This window comes from Diabrotica virgifera, chromosome 1 (genome assembly GCF_917563875.1).
Source record: "Diabrotica virgifera virgifera chromosome 1, PGI_DIABVI_V3a".
Taxonomy (NCBI): domain Eukaryota; kingdom Metazoa; phylum Arthropoda; class Insecta; order Coleoptera; family Chrysomelidae; genus Diabrotica; species Diabrotica virgifera.
Window position 1 is genome coordinate 86,367,014 of NC_065443.1, and position 17,075 is coordinate 86,384,088.

Consider the following 17,075-nt stretch of genomic DNA (forward strand, 5'->3'; position numbering starts at 1 on the left):
TGAGGTAATTTGCATTGGTCGCATTTATAGCTTTAAGAAGTTCTCTGCCTTTTGTGGTAATAATTCTGGATCCCCAGGTAGTATGCTTAGAATTGAAATCTCCTCCTGCTATAAATCTATTTCCTAATGTTTTAAAGAAATTTTCAAACTGTTCCGTTTTGTTATTGTGCTTTGGCGGACAGTATATAGCTGATACTGTTAGTGGGCCTAGTTGATTTTCCACAAAAATGCTGGTGGCCTGTAGATAGTCGCATTCATGTTTTTGTATTTCGTAGTGCTTTAGTTTATTACTAACTATTATTGCAGTGCCTCCATGTGCTTTTTCGTTGGGATGTTGCGTATGATAAGTTGTAAATCGTGGAATATTGATGTAGTTTTTGGATGTAAAATGAGTTTCTGTAATCAGCATTATGTCAATTTTTTGTGTGTTAATAAATAGTTTTAATTCTTCTACATGTTGACTTAAGCCATTGGCGTTCCATAATACTAGCTTTAGTAACTGAGTCATTTCTGGTTGAGAATCATGGTCAGGAGGTTAAGCATAGTGCTCATTTGTTCCGTCAGTTTTTTTAACATGTCTTTCAGTTCTGACATGTCTGTGTGGTTATTAGTTTGATTTGGTATATGTTGTGTAGTAGTTTGGTTGGAGGCTTGCTGGTTAACTGCTTGCGTTGCTTGTGCGTATGTTATTCCAGGTTGCACATAGTTGACTGTTGTAGTTCTATCTTGGTTTGTCCTCGCGTTGTGTCGTCTCAAGTTAGGGAATTTAAGTTTTTGTAATTGTTTGTGAACTTCACACCCTCTATAATTTGCGGGGTGATTTTCACCACAGTTAGCACATTTAACATTACTGTCTCTGGTTTTCCTTGGACATTCTTTAGTGTAATGAGGTTCTGCGCATTTGACACAGCACGGTTGTTTATTGCAGAAGTTTTTTGTGTGGTTGTATTTTTGACATCTACTACATTGCAGAATTATTCTCTTGACATGCGGTGCTTCGAAACCTGCTTCGATTGTATCCTGAGGTGGATATTGTTCAGTTGTTGCATGCATGTGTTAAGTTTTCCTATTCAATATACCTAGCAGAGATATAAAGGTGTCATCAACTTTAATAAGCAATAGCTTGGGTTTATACTTATGCCTCCATTCCTACAAAATTGGTGTAATTCAAGAAGACACAATATTTCACATGTTTCAAATGACACAATATTGCACTTATGCTCGGCAATCTGTTTATACTGAGACCACACTAATTAAAACGTTTAAAAGAGGCAGTCAATAGAAAGAAAATACTACGATTAGTAAGTCAATAACATATCGAGCTAATACAAATTTTATATTTTAGTATTACTCATTGTATATCTATGTATTATTAATATTATTTATAATTTAAACATATTAAAGTCAGAATTTGGTATTAGCTTTTTCAAAGTAAATTAAATGTAAGACCAAATACTTACGATGTCGGGATAGTATCACGAGGTTTATTTCCTAGTTTTCCCTCGTGATTTACTATGGAATCTCTAACGCGAGGATTTTACTGTCATCGTTGCATGTGGTTGTCTTTTTAAAGACAGATCACATGCTATGATTTGTTTTGTGACGGATATTCTTGAGTTGGGATTGATTTCATGTAATCGAATGAATTGTCTTTTAGTAAAGTCGCCCCAGGAACGCAACTCATAAATATTGGCGATGTCGTTTTAAAGTCTTCTACTTTAAAACTGTATAATATACGTCTGAATTGCCAATATAAATGAGTCAGATTAAATAAATTATTAGGAAATTTTTTTTTACTTAGCAACAACATTTTTGTTTATTTTAATAGTATTTTGTATTTTGACAACGAAACTCGATTTGGGCTTCGAAACGTTAATAAAATCATTTCTTTGGTAAAATTGTGGCTTATTTCCCATTAAAAGTAATTGATATAAAAATGCCACAAGAAAATATCTTCAGAACAACAAAACGTTTGAAGGTAATTACATATAGACAAATACCAACTTAATCAATCAAACGTCTTCTTCATATTGTGCCGTGTTTTAACGAAGGTTGGCGATCATTTCTTTAAACGCTTCTCTATTTTTTGCAACGTGAAACATCTGTTCAACAATTCAATCTCTGATATTCCTCAGCCAATATTTCTTCTTTGTTCCCAAGCCCGTTGTTGCCTCTACTCTTCCTTGCATGAAGACGTGTAGAAGAGAGCATTTATCACTTCTTATTCTTCTTTTTCTTCTTCTTCTTCTTCTTTAAGTGCCGTCTCCTCGACGGAGGTCGGCAATCATCATAGCTATTCGAATTTTCGAGACAGCTGCTCTGAAAAGTTCATTTGATGTACATCCATAGCATTCTTACAGGTTGCGCAGCCACGATATTCTTCGTCTCCCTATGTTTCTTTTCCTTGCATCCTTTTCCTGCCTAATCAATTGGAGCAAGTTGTATCTCCCTCCACGTGTAGGGGAGAATGGGGAAATGGGAACCACTTAAATATATTCCTTAATAAAAAAACAAATTATAGGTTATATAAAAATCAGTTCAGGTTAAGAGCTAGGTTAAAATTTTAATTATCCTTCGCTATTATTATTGCGTCAATTTATTTAGTTATGCTAACGTTATTATGAAATTACCGAAAATAGTGAATGGCTCAAATTGCCCCAATAGGTCGGGTAATAGAAACCACAATTTTTTCTAAGTTCTGTCTGTATTAGATTTTTAATTTTCATAACAAAAATAGTAATACATACATTGTTTTCAACTCATTTTGTTTAAACAAAAGTCACAGAGACAATCTTTAGCTGTGTCAATCCCCGAACAATCTGCATGTACCCATTGACCACAAACTGTTCAGTGATAGCACAATTCGCCACTTTTCCCAGAATCATAGCAGATAAAACATAAATCTGTTTTATGTTCATTATCCGAGTTATCATCACAAAGGTCTTTATCACTGACATTTTCTTCATCCGATGAGTCTTCGAAAATTTGACGTTTTACCCTTGATCGTTTATCGGTTTTATTTGTGGGTTTTTGACTTTCTTGTTTGTGTTTTTACTTTTGTTTTCTTCAGTCTTTTCTTGTTTTTCTTTTTTGTTCTCTTTCTTTTGTTCTTTTTCTTCCAATACTATTTTCATTGGTGTTACTGTGTGAATGTCAGAATGTTGTTTCGCTCTCGCCCTTTTCTTTGCATGTACTTGTGTTTCTGGTAACGGTCAAGATTTGTTAAGAATATCAGTCAATACGTTTTATTGTTTGGAGCAACCTGGTTTAGAAGATTGATCTTGCTGATGGCTAACCGGATCTCCCTCGCTCTCCGACTATGTGGAACATCCTGTCATAGGTGACTGTGCTCGAGGAGATTTATCAGGACCTTTATTTTCTTTTCTTATTTCCTGCGATTTTTCTTGCACAACTTGCATAGGGATAGTGATATTCACCAAAAAAATCTTCGTCTGTAAAAATGTTGGGGCGCAAGGGAAAAATTTCAGTTGCTCGAAATCCGGAGACCGATTTTTCTATTAAGGCAACTCTACTGTATGCTTTATTAAATAAAGATGCCACATCATACACTGTAATTTGACTTAAATGTCTGGACTTCATATAGGAATCACATTCAGATAGGCTTTTTTAAGAGGGACAAAGCAAATTACATCTAGCGGCTGCATCCTATGCGAGGAATGTGGAGGAAGTGATAGCATGATGATATTATTCTCTCTGCAAAAGTTATAGGCTGCTAAGGTAGCATGACTGCAGTGGTTGTCCAATATTACTAAAACGGGTTTACCTTTTTGAGCATTTGTAAAGTGTGCAAAATGCTTTAACCAGCGTAGAAACATTTCATCATTTGTCCAGCCGCTGGGTGTAATGTGCTATAGAGCTTCAGGTGGTCGTCCTTTTCGAGAAGAGGTGAATGGCGTTTTCTAGGAAAAATAAAAAACCGCGGTATGTAATTTCCCGAGGTCATTGCACAGACCACTGTGATGTTTTTTCCAAGCTCCCCACTTGTTGCTGCGCCAACTCTCTTCTGGCCCTTCGGACCAGTGATTAAGAAAAGTGAAGTGATTAAAAAAACAATTCACATGCAGTTATCCTTTAGGTAGTTTAGTTTGCATAAAATAGGTTTTAAGAGAAACATATTAGGACCAGCTCACCGTGAATTTTGTAAACCACGTGTATTATAACGATAACTGCAAAAAGTTTACTGTGCTCACACATGAATCAAACAACACTGAATAAATATCTGCAACGATGTCGCTGCTTCTCTGCATTGTCGGTAACGTGTCTCCAGTGTCAGCAAGTATTTAAAAGCGCGTAATTTAAATAAAACTGGGTGGCTCTCATTACCCGATGGCTCCCATTCCCCCATTCTCCTCTATTATGTCCGAGATATTCCAATTTTCTTGTTTTGGTTGTATTTAAGATATCCATTTCTTTAGTATTTTTTCTCTTTGTTTGTTACGTGTTCTGTCCACAATATTTTCAAAATTCTTTTGTACACCCACAGCTCGAATCATTTTAGTTTTTTCATTAATGCATCATTCAAGGTCCAAACTTTCATTCCATAAAACAAAGTCGAGAAAACGTAGCACCTAGCAAACCTAACTCTTAGCTTTAACTTCAAATCTCTTGTACAGAGCACTTTTCTCATTCTGTTAAAATTTGCTTTAGCCTTTCACACTATACACCTCTACCATATTGCCTTGTTATATTTCTGAAATATTTTTTTACAAATATTTCAAAAAGTTCTAAACTTTTATGCATTAATTTAAACCAAAAATGCGAATTCTATTTATTTTTTCCTTTTTTCGTCCAAATTTTATAAATTTTAGTAGACAATATAAACCTCTAACTCTCTATTTAAGACAAAAAACGACTTTAATGAGACAAAAAGGACTGTGGGAATTTCTCGGCGTTATTAAGCATTTTTTACGTCATCGCGTTCATTGTCCTTGACTCCAGGATGTACGGTTCCTTTCAACCCATGAAAAAAGTCATTAAGTTTCCTCGCTTCTCTCTTGTTCATAAAACGGTTAATTTTGTGTGTTCTGTCTTTATTAACTGTCATTTTTAGTACTTCGTACTTCACACAATGTCACACAAATGGGATAAAATGTAGGTAATTTAAGTAGAAGAGTTTCTACACAGGGAGATGTGTAGAAATGTTAGTATTCCAGAAACATTATTTAACGATTATTTTTTATTGATTTCAACTTCCAATCGTGCAGTTAGATTTTTCATCACGTGCTTAATTCTATCCGATCAGATTATTTAAAATTTAGTTAAAATTATTCCTACTATTAGTCGAGGAAATGAAGCATTTTGGCTCGCAATTTCTTCGTCCAGCATGGATTTACTTGAAATTTTCACAGAAGGTAGGGAATAGTCCAAGGATCATTTTCTATATCATGCCGCTCTACGCTAAAACCTTGGGATGGTTGCCACCCCATCTCGTGGGTGGGAATTTTTTATTACATTTTAACCAAGTAAATCGATGTAAAAAGTAATTCTAAGAAAAAAATGTTTTTTATATTTTCTTCGTGAAACTAACATTTTTCGAGTTATTCGCGCTTGAAATTAACGGTTTTTCTTCGAAAAAATCGACTTCTTAGAGGTTTTTTTGAGAATACCTCGAAAAATATGCATTTAATCAAAAAAAACAGTAGATAAAAAAATTGTGTCTTTTAGTAGCAGAAACTAAATTCTTTTTATATAATATCTTTAAGACCAATACAAACCGAGATACGGCATGTTAAATGTTAGCTTTTCTCGCTAAATGCATAATTTGAAATATTCAAAGCCAAATAACGGGAAAAGTTTGCATTTTCGAGGAAAACCTGAATTATCTATTTTCAAGTATATAATTAGATCTTTCAAAGAATAATAATAACAAATTTCTAACATGAAATTATAGCGATTTATGATCAAAAAAATGTCGGTAGGTACCTGCTTTTCTCTACGAAAAAATCAGTGAAAATAACCTCCTAACTACCCTCCTAATTAAAAATTGGTCTTTACCTTTCTGTAATTCCTAGTATATTTATATTGTCAATACACCCAAGAAGCTTCACCTATTTAAAAGGCCAAACTTTAGAAAAATTGGAGTTTAAAGAAAAATTAATTTTTTGCACTTTCGTATTTTTCACGTTTTACTTTCAAATATCTCCGAAAAAACTGGAGATACGAAAAAAATGATAGACTACTAAATTATATATTTTTTAATAAGTAAAATTATTGTATTGTGCATAGATTTTCATTATAGTGAATAGTTAGCGAGATATAGCTGTTTAAAACCTCTATTTACGAGCAAACACCCCCTCATTCGGGCCCTTTAAACCCACCCCAATTAAAAAGAAAGGGATCTAACAGAATTTAATTTACACAGTCTTATAGTTCTTCAAAAATCCTACAATACTATTTGAAAAAACTTTTTATCGCCAAAAATTAAAGCTATGCTTATAAAACGCGTTTTTTTCGAAATATTAGAATACTCCGCTTGTGGAACATTTTCAATGCATGTATAATACCACAGAACTGGTTCGTATACTGAAAGATGACTTAAAAGCAATGTGTATTTGTACTTCTACATATTTGTAAGTTCGTATTTTTGTGTAAATAAATGTTTTTGTAATCCTTTAATTCTACTTTTCTTCTGTATAGATCTATTCAATTATCTACTTATAAAAATTATAATGTTCTTAAGGGTGGTTTTTAAGGGTTGAAATATTATGATATTATATCCTAAAGCTTAAAACAATCATTATTTTTAGCCAGTCAAAACCAAATTTTACCCATATTAAAGTTTACAATGTTTCTATATAATTTTTGACAATAAGGGGTAGTTTACACCCCTAAAAATTATCGACGCCCTTGAGCATGTTATAGAATATGAAATACAAGGCGAGATGATCCTAATCCCAAATTTTAATGTAAATCGATGCAAGCCGAAATTATTCTCTTAGGATAAGTAATTTTTTATATATAGCTCCAACAAGGGTGGTTTTAAGGGTTCAAATATTATGATAGTATATCTTAAAGCATAAAACAATCATTATGTAACTAATGAGAACCAAATTTTGACAATATTAAAGTTTAAAATGTTGTTTTATAATTTTTTAAAAGTAGTTTTTTTAGGGGTCGTTTTCACCCTTAAAAAACCAAAAGCGTACAACGGCTCAATATAGAAAATGAACTAGAGGATGAAATGAGCCTAATCCCAAATTTTTGTACAAATCGATGCTGGACGAAAAAATTGCGAGGTTTTGCCGTTTTTCCAGATTCATTTCCTCGACTATATGCATAATTATTTAGAGTAGAAAATTACCGTTGTAATAATAATTATTATTCCACATATTAAGTATTTCTATAATCATCAGTAATAATTATTATTACAGCGGTAATTTTCTACTGTACATTATTACAGTGGGAATAATTTTAAATACATTGTTTCTGTTTAATTGCAACCAGTGTCCTAGTTTTAACAACTGTCACATTTAAGAAAAGATCCATAATAAACTTTTAAAGTTCTGCATCTTATGTTAAATTGTCACGAGGACAACACAAATCGGCAAATTTTAACGCTTGAATTTACTTCGGTAAGATTATTTTTTCATGAATAAAACTACATTTATAAATAATTTTAACTTATATTTTATTAATATCTTCATCTAAATATTTGTTAAACTGTGCTGTTCACTTTGACAAGTTGAAAAATGTGTGTCACATTAATTGGGATCAATGTAACTGAATGTTTTTAGACTTGAATTTTATATGTAAGTATTAAAAAATAATCTGTCGAATATCACTCAATAGTAACAATAAATAAGAAAATCTGACTCATTTAAATCAACATAAAAAAGACGAAGTTCCTTATAATCAGCCGTCAATTATGTCAACCATCAAAATGCAAGACTAGCATATAACAACCAAGATGTAGAGCGCGTAAGAAAATTTAAGTACCTGGGAACCTGATTATGTGAGGACTGGATGTCGGATATGGAAATTAAATTTCGGATAGAATGGGCCAGAAGTGCATTCAAAAAAATTCAGAAACGTCTTTACGAACTCTGACTTTGACCTGAATCTAAGAATAAGATTCACAAAATGCTATAGATGGTCGGTGCTCCTATATGGCATAGAAGGATGGAGTTTAAAAATAAACACAATGAATAAGCTAGAGGCATTTGAGATGTGGATTTATCGACGAAACCTTATAGTTCCCTGGATCGCACGAATAACAAATAAAGAAATACTGAGAAGAATTGGTACAGAACAACTGCGATACACAATTAAACAGAGAAAAACGGTATACCTGGGGCACCTAATTAGAAACTAAAGATACCAGTTTCTGCAAACCTTAATTAAAGAAAAGATCAAAGAAAGAAGAGGAGTGGGCGGAAAGAAAATGTCATGCCTCCGTAATGCCAAACAATGGACAGGAATAAGAAACATAAGAGACCTAATACATACTGCAAGTGATAGAGAAAAATGGTCAAACGTGATCGCGAACATCCATTAGTAGATTGCATAAGAAGAAGAAGATACATTATTAGCATGGGGAGCTGGATTCTTACAAAGACGCTATTGAGTACTTTGGAAGCATTTGAGATGTGAATCTACTGACAAATATTGCGGATAAGTTGGGTTAATGGAATAAGAAATGAAATAGTTTTACACCGAATAAAAAAGAGCACAGAAATAACGATATAAACGATATAGGACGATATAAACAGTCAGAACTTGTTTTTAGGATTTTCATAAATGCTAGAAATAATAAAGTAAACCCCATTTTTTCCTTGTTTTACTTTATATTCTCCTACTACACAATACATTCACGCTCAATGAAAAACATACTATATGAGTCAAACTATGTACGTATCTACTATTTAAAAAAATATTTACAAAGTTTTTTCTGTATTTTTGTAGTATTGTACTACTCATAAATTATTGTAAAATTATTGCACTATATATATATTGATCAATTTCTATAGAATTGCAACAAAGTACCCAGCACAAATCTCATGGAAATTAGGTCCTAGTGGATTTAGTTCATACTTTGGGAAAATACTCTTTGAAGCATTATGATGAAAATTTCTCATGGGCAGATCTCGATCTGATGGAGGGTTTTTAAGATATAGAGCCGCAAACTCGAAAAATTATAAGATTTACCGGGTATTTATTTAAATTCTCGGAGTTACTGCCTATTTGGCAACATATCGTCGGCCGCATATGAAAAGTGCCTAGGTCCTAAAAAAAGCAAAAATAAAATTTTTGCACCATCAGATCAATATTTATGGTACGCATGCATAGCAAGAGAAAAAAGTTCAAAAAAATCAATAGATGTCGCTAAAACCACAAAAAAGAATTCTACCCAACTCCACGGCGTTGGTAAATCACATGAAATGTGCCAACGTCCATAATTGTCATTGAGATTAAATGTACTTTTGCTGCTGCTGTGTTATATTAATCTTCAAGAAAAGTTTTATAAGCTAACATATTGTTAAGGAAATAGTGTAAACTTATGTAGGTAAGTTCAGTTTGATCATATTATTATAGTTTTTGCTTTAATTACATTTAAGTAGCATTAGCATCCTTAAAACCCACATTCGTTTTTCTTGTGGGACTTAAGCATTTTTCACAGTTTATTTTTGGGGACTCTATGGAGTTCATATAGTCGCATATTTCTTCATTATTTTCGTTATTAAAATTGACTAACTCCAAATTTTTTCCTTATTTCGAAAATTAAAGTTGCCTAACTTCATATTTAAAGTAAAAATATTTAAAAAATAGATCTATCTTTATAAGAAAGTTGACAAACACTATTTTAAGTAGCTGTGTCAAATGAGATAAAGTTTTAAGTCAAAATCATTCTTTAAATCTTTTTTTTTCGTCTCCTGTAAAATTTGTTAATTTGGACTTACGCATTTTCATAGAGTGTCTGCGTAACCATATGGGAAACTTTTTTAATATCAATTTTACGAAAAAAAGTTATTCTTTATAAAGTGCTCTGCATAGTCTAAAACCTTAGATGCAATCATCAAATATCAAATTTTGTCAACAGTATATGAGGTAGGTATGTCAAAAAGTATGAATTTCGCTCAAGAGCAAACTACCTTTATATTTCAAAATATCAAAAAATTTTATTATGAAAAGTTATTTGTAATTAAAAACCATATTCAAATACACAATAACAGCCTTCTACTTGAAAAAAAAAAATTCTGAAATTTTCCTAAATTATCGATTCCGAACATTATTTTTATTTATTAGACATGTAATAACTCTTTCATTAATAATTTTAGGAAAAAAGTTATTTTTCATAAAAATCTGTTCATGGTCTAAACTTCAAGATGCAACCACCAGTTATTCAGGTTTGTTAATTTTATACGAGGTGTGTCAAATAATATTATGAATTTAGAAAATTTTGAAAATTCATATTATTTGACACACCTCGTATAAAATTAATAAACTTGGATAACTGATGGTTGCATCTTGAGGTTTAGACCATGCACAGATTTTTATGAAGAATCAATTTTTTTCCTAAAATTATTAATAAATGTCTAATAAATAAAAATGGTGTTCGGAATCGGTAATTTAGGAAAATTTCAGAAATTTTTTTGTCGAGTAGAAGGCTGTTATTGCATATTTAAATATGGTTTTTAATTACAAATAACTTTTCATAATAAAATTTTTTGATATTTTAAAATATAAAGGTAGTTTGCTCTTGAGCGAAATTCATATTTTTTGACATACCTCGTATACTGTTGACAAAATTTGATATATGATGATAGCATCTTAGGTTTAAGACGATGCAGAGCACTTTATAAGGAATGACTTTTTTTCGTAAAATTGATATTAAAAAAGTTTTCCATATGGTTCCGAGTTACGCAGACACCCTACCGACGATATAGAGGTTAGGCTCACAGAAAAGTACTAGTGGTCTAGGACTTTTTCCTGGTTATCCAATGGTGACCGTTACTTTGACCTTGAACTGGACCTTCAAGGCCATGCCAAGGTTACGCGTTCTTATTCAAGCGGGAACATTGTATCTAGCTGCAACAATGAATAGAATGGACTATCTACATTTGAATATGACCTTGAAAATCATGGTCAAGATTATTGGGTTAATGGGTTATAGATTTCAAAGTAATGTAATAGAAATTTGAGATTCTTTCACGGCTTAATGATACCGACCTTGAATTCGACCTTGATCATGACATTCTTGATCGTATCAAGGTCATGAGAATTTTTATTTTCATGACCCTCCCGCGGCGAAATAATTTTTGTAGGAGCTTTATAAATATTGATAAGTTCTGATTCTAGGTTCATATTGATCTGACTGATTTAAATCTAAAAATTCAATTCAAATAAACTACAGATAGGAAACAATACGCAATCTAAAAGAAAAAGAACATTAAGGTTTGATATTGGGCAAATCAATATTTGAGGGCGATGGAACGAGCTATGTTGGGAGTATCTCTGAGAGACCATATACGAAACGAAGACGTGCGAAGCAGAATGAAGGTAGAAGATGTAATTGAAAGAATTGCGCAAATGAAATGGCAATGGGTAGAACACCATGTTAAGCCGTGGAAAAATCTCAAACTTCTATTACATTACTTTGGAGTCTATAATCCATTAACCCAATAACCTTGATAGGATTTTCAAGGTCATATTGAAACGAAGATATATCCATATTCATTGGTGCAGTTAGAAACATAAGTTCCCGCTCGAATAAGAATGGCATCACCTTGACATCACCTTGAAGGTCAAGTTCAAGGTCAAAGTAAAGGTCGCCATTAGCTGAGGAGGAAAGAGTCCTAGACTACTACTACTTTTCTTTGAACCTCACCTCCATATATTGCCAGATAACCGAATCGAAATGTTATTTATACTCCGTTTAGGCCTTAGCCTCTTCAGGGTGCTGGCAACTCCTTTTCGGGAGGTCGATGAAAGTAAGCTTGTTTGTGAGTGTTAGGTTGATGTGAGTGGAGAAGCAAAATTGCTATTGAAACAGGGGTTTAGAAGGTGGAGGTTTGTTTAGCACAGAAGCTGTAGAGGTGAAGGAGAAGAAGCTGCCGCAAACTTGCTCAAACCAGCCAGGAAGGATTCAATGCTGCCACTAATGAGAAAAGTCTCTTAGATTCAGCGTGTGGAGAAGCAGTTTAAGTTATCTGCGATATATTAGGGGGATTTGTTCTAGGATATCATAATACTCATCAGGAAGTTCGTTTCTGGCCAATTGTAGAAGATTGGCTGGAGGGAATGGAACTTTGTTTTTGGGAACCCTGGTGAGTATGTGACCTTGCCGATTGCAAGGGATTGTTAGAACATCTTTTGCTCTATCTGTTACCATTAATCGTGCGCGAGACATATTTGTTGTTAAGATAACGGATTCTCTCGTTGATAGGGAGTATTTTTACGAGTGGATGTACTAACACCGACTGAGTATCTTTCGCACACAGGCCAGGATGGTGTTATTATGTGGACGGTTGATTGAGGCATAGAGAACAGCTCTGTAGTCGATAATGGGCCTTATGTATGTTTTATATGTGTGAATGAGAGTCTTGCTTGATGTACCTCCCGACACTTCAGACAGCGCTCCTAGGAATTTAGCTCTGTTCCTAACCTTGTTTAAGGTGTGTTGGATGTAAATGTTCCAGTTGAGTGTCCTACTAAAGTGGATCCCCAGATAGACTATTGACGAACGGAACTAGATAACCAGATAACCAGTAACTCCGGGAATTTAAATACCAGGTAAATCTTATAATTTTCCGAGTTTGTGCCTCTATATCTTAAAAACCCTCCATCAGATCGAGATCTGCCCATGAGAACTTTTCATCAGAATGCTATAAAGAGTATTTTCCCGAAGTATGAACTAAATCCACTGGGACTTAATTTCCATAAGGTTTGTGCGGAGTACTTTCAATAAATATTTGGATCTTTATTTTGATATTACCAATTTATAAATAATAATTTTTTGTGGTATAATTTTATAAAACTTCTGAGCTCACGATATATGTTTTGGATTGATACTCACCATCAAATACCAGCTTTTTGGGGGTGTTGTTATGGTTACTGTTATATACCTAATGGTTTTTTTGTTAAAAATATAGGTAAGATCACTAATAGATTTTTAAGATTCAGATTTATTCAGCAGTATTATATTTCTTATTAAGATTATTTACAGTCTATAAGACCACCTGCTGGAAACTGGAAACTTGTTTCAACTTTATAATTTACTTTGGGATGGTAAATTTATCTGAGACTGAAATGTTTGATAAATTTATTTCCATTACAAAGTTTATGTTCAAAACGTACTTTCAATTAAATAGAAATTTATGAGAAAAACTTACGAACTATGTGTAAAACAACTCTGATATTTATATTCTCAAAAAACTCCGTCTATAATAATGTGCTGTAGCAAACTACTCCAAGCGCGACTTTCAGGCTTTTTTTATTACCATTCTTGGTCGACATAAAAGCATCCGAATAGCTTTTAAACGTTTTCACAAAGAAAAGCTCTTCTAAAGGGTGCTACCCATAATTACTTTATCTGAAGTTATGTTGACTGTATACTGAATTTTAATGGGGAAAAGGTGTCTCGACGTACGGTTAAGCTAAGAGAGGGAAAGGTGACTGTATCGGCCTTATGTTTATAGGTATAGCGCAGCTATTTTTATATTCTGCACTTGAGACTTTTCACTTAATGCATGAGGTTCAAATATTAAAGTTTTGTCTACACTCGCCGGCACGAAAAACGGGCACCTCTTGAATTTGTGATTAAATTATCGAACAACACTTTATTTTCCACGAAAATTTTGTTTTTCAATGAAAATTGTGTTTTCGTTTATAAACTCGCACAGTCTGTTCATTCGTTAGATCATTAAATCGTGCGTTGTTGCTCCTGCAATACTCGGTGCCGATCTATTGATGGAGTCATATGTAGTTTTGTCTGCTGAATCCAAATATGAAAACGGCATTTTGATATCTTTAGCCTTCTTCGAGATATCCCACCTCAATTCGACATTCTGACGTCACAATCCTGCGTCAAATATATTTGTTTCGTTTGACGCAACTAAACGTCAACACAAAATTGAAACGTCAAATATATAAATTTTATTTATTAGTGTTGACGTAATGTTAAATGACGCTCACTATTTTTTTATTTGAGCTGCCTACCGAATGATATGTATTATGTACCGGGTGTCCCAATAAGAATGGCTCTCGGCCATATCTCAGGAACCGTTTATAGTTCAGCTTTGAGAAAAAAATATTTATAACAAAAGTCTCCTCGGGAAAAGCCTGGAAATTATTTTCATAATTGTAGATCAACCGCTAGAGGGCGTTATTGAATATCAAAAATTAAAAAATCAAGATTTTACAAAATTTACCCAACGAAAGGGCACTAAAAATACAATCATCGGATTCTTCATAAAATTATGCGCATATTTGATTTCACAAGTTTAAGTCTACCTTTGCAAATAAGAGGTGGGGGTGAGGGGAACCTTCTTATGAAAAAATGGCTGTAAGTCCGGTTCTGCTAAATTGAATTTTGCATACTTGGTCAATGTAAGTGTCTTATTTTCGAAATAGCCTAGTAAGTAATATGCAAGCTAGGAGGCGTTATTTAATTATTTTCAGAAATCTAGTTTTCTTTGGAAAATATTAAATACAAGTATGCATTTTTAATACTGTATTACAAAATAAGACCAAATTAGCAACATAATACTGAAAACCGCATGTCGATACCACTTTTCTATCTCGAGATATCTCAAGAAATGTGTAAATTTTAAAATAACTGTTACTGTCGCCGGTAAACGAGGTTAAGGAAAAGTAGTGTGCTATGGAAAAAACAAATAAACATTTTTCAGATGTAAACTTTTATAGTTAATTAAAACAAATATAAGACAAACAACACTATAAAATATAACAAAGGAATAAAAGCAAATACTTACTTAGTCTTAGTGACTGCCTAAATGTTCAAATTGTTGCCCATTATTTTCGATGCAAGCATTTACTCTTTCAAGAGTAGATGGAATAGCAACAGATTTAACTGATTTGGACTTTTATTAATGGGGACGGATTAAAGACCTTGTTTTTGCCGCTAGGCCCACTACTCGAGAAAACATGATCTAGAATCTAGAGCATACGAAACGCCATTCAAAGCATTGCGAAAGCAGAAATTGAGACTGCTGCTCAATTTACTCTTGAAAGAGTAAATGCTTGCATCGGAAATGATGGGCAACAATTTGAACATTTAGGTCGTCACTAAGTAAGTAGTTGCTTTTATTTCTTTGTTTTATTTTATAGTGTTGTTTGACTTATTGTTGTTTTAATTAATTATATACGTTTACATCTGGAAAATGTTTCTTTGTTTTTTCCATAGCACACTACTTTTCCTTTAACTTCGTTTACCGGTGACACTAACAGTTGTTTAAAATTTACACGTTTCTTAAGATATCTCGAGAAAAAAAGGTATCGACATGCAGTTTTCGGTATTATGTTTCTAATTTGGTCTAATTTTGTACTACAGGATTAAAAATGCATACTTGTATTTAATATTTTCCAAAGAAAACTAGATTTCTGAAAATTATTAAATAACGCCTCCTAGCTTGCACATTACGCTCTCTCAAAAATAACACAGATACGTTGACTAAAAAGATCTGTTTTCAACAAGACCAAGTATGCAAAATTCGATTCAGCAGAACCGGACTTACAGCCATTTTTTCATAAGAAGGTTCCCACTCACCCCCACCTCTTATTTACAAAGGTAGACTTAAACTTGTGAAATCAAATATGCGCAGAATTTTATGAAGAATAGGATGATGGGATTTCCAGTGCCCTTTCATTAGGTAAATTTTGTAAACTTTAATTTTTTTAATTTTTGATATTCAATTACGCCCTCTAGCGGTGGACCTACAATTATGAAAATAATTTTCAGGCTTTTCCCGAGGCGACTTTTGTTATAAGTATTTTTTTCTCAAAGCTGTACTATAAACGGTTCCTGAGATATGGCCGACAGCCATTCTTATTGGGACACCCGGTACATTATACATATATTATGTATACATATATTATTATATATGTATATATTATTATTATATACAGAGTGTCACTTAATTTGCAAGCATATATTAGAGAAAACTCTTCTATTTTTAATTTGACGAAGAAAAGTTACTCATCATAATAAGCTCTTCATGGTCTAAGATCTAAGATGCAACAATGATATTATGATGCCGTTTTCAGATTTGGATTCAGGAGACAAAACTACATAGGGCTCCATCGGTAGATCGGCTCCAAGTATTTCAGGAGCGGCAACGCACGTAATAACGAACTAACGAACAAACAGACTTTGCGAATTTATAGACGGAAACACAATTTTCGTTGAAAAACAAAATTTTCGTGGAAAATAAAGTGTTGTTCGATAAATTTATCACAAATTCAAGAGGTGTCCGTTTTTCGTGCCGGCGAGTGAAGAGCAATATAACGAATTCTTTGTTATGTTACGTACATATGTTGCATTATCATAACGAAATCTTTGTTTATTTACGTATTTAAATTCATATTATGGAAAATTGCTATTTAGAAAAGTTGTCTAGAATTAGAAAATTATGTTATAATATGTAATTATATCATTCTAATTTAAATATTGTAATCTATAAAGGTACTTTACTCTTGAGCGAAATTCATATTTTTTGACATACCTCGTATAAAATTGATAAAATTAGATATATGTAAATTAGAATGGTATAATTGCACATTAAAACATAATTTTTAATTCTAAACAACTTTTCATAATATCAATTTTCCATAATATCAATTTAAATACTTAAATAAACAAAGTTTTCGTTTTGGTAATGCTTGCATTTTCAGCTTGTATATTTTAACTTTATTCGACGATTTGCGTGCTCTGAGATATGGTCTTAAGGTTTTTTGTACGTAAAAAAATACCTGCGAAAAACTTTTATTTAAGGAGAACTATACAAACTTACCAATTAATACAGAAAACTTGCTACCTATTCAATTATTTTCAGAAACAAAATAAAAATAACAAGGAATCCTGTACAAATTACTTCTCG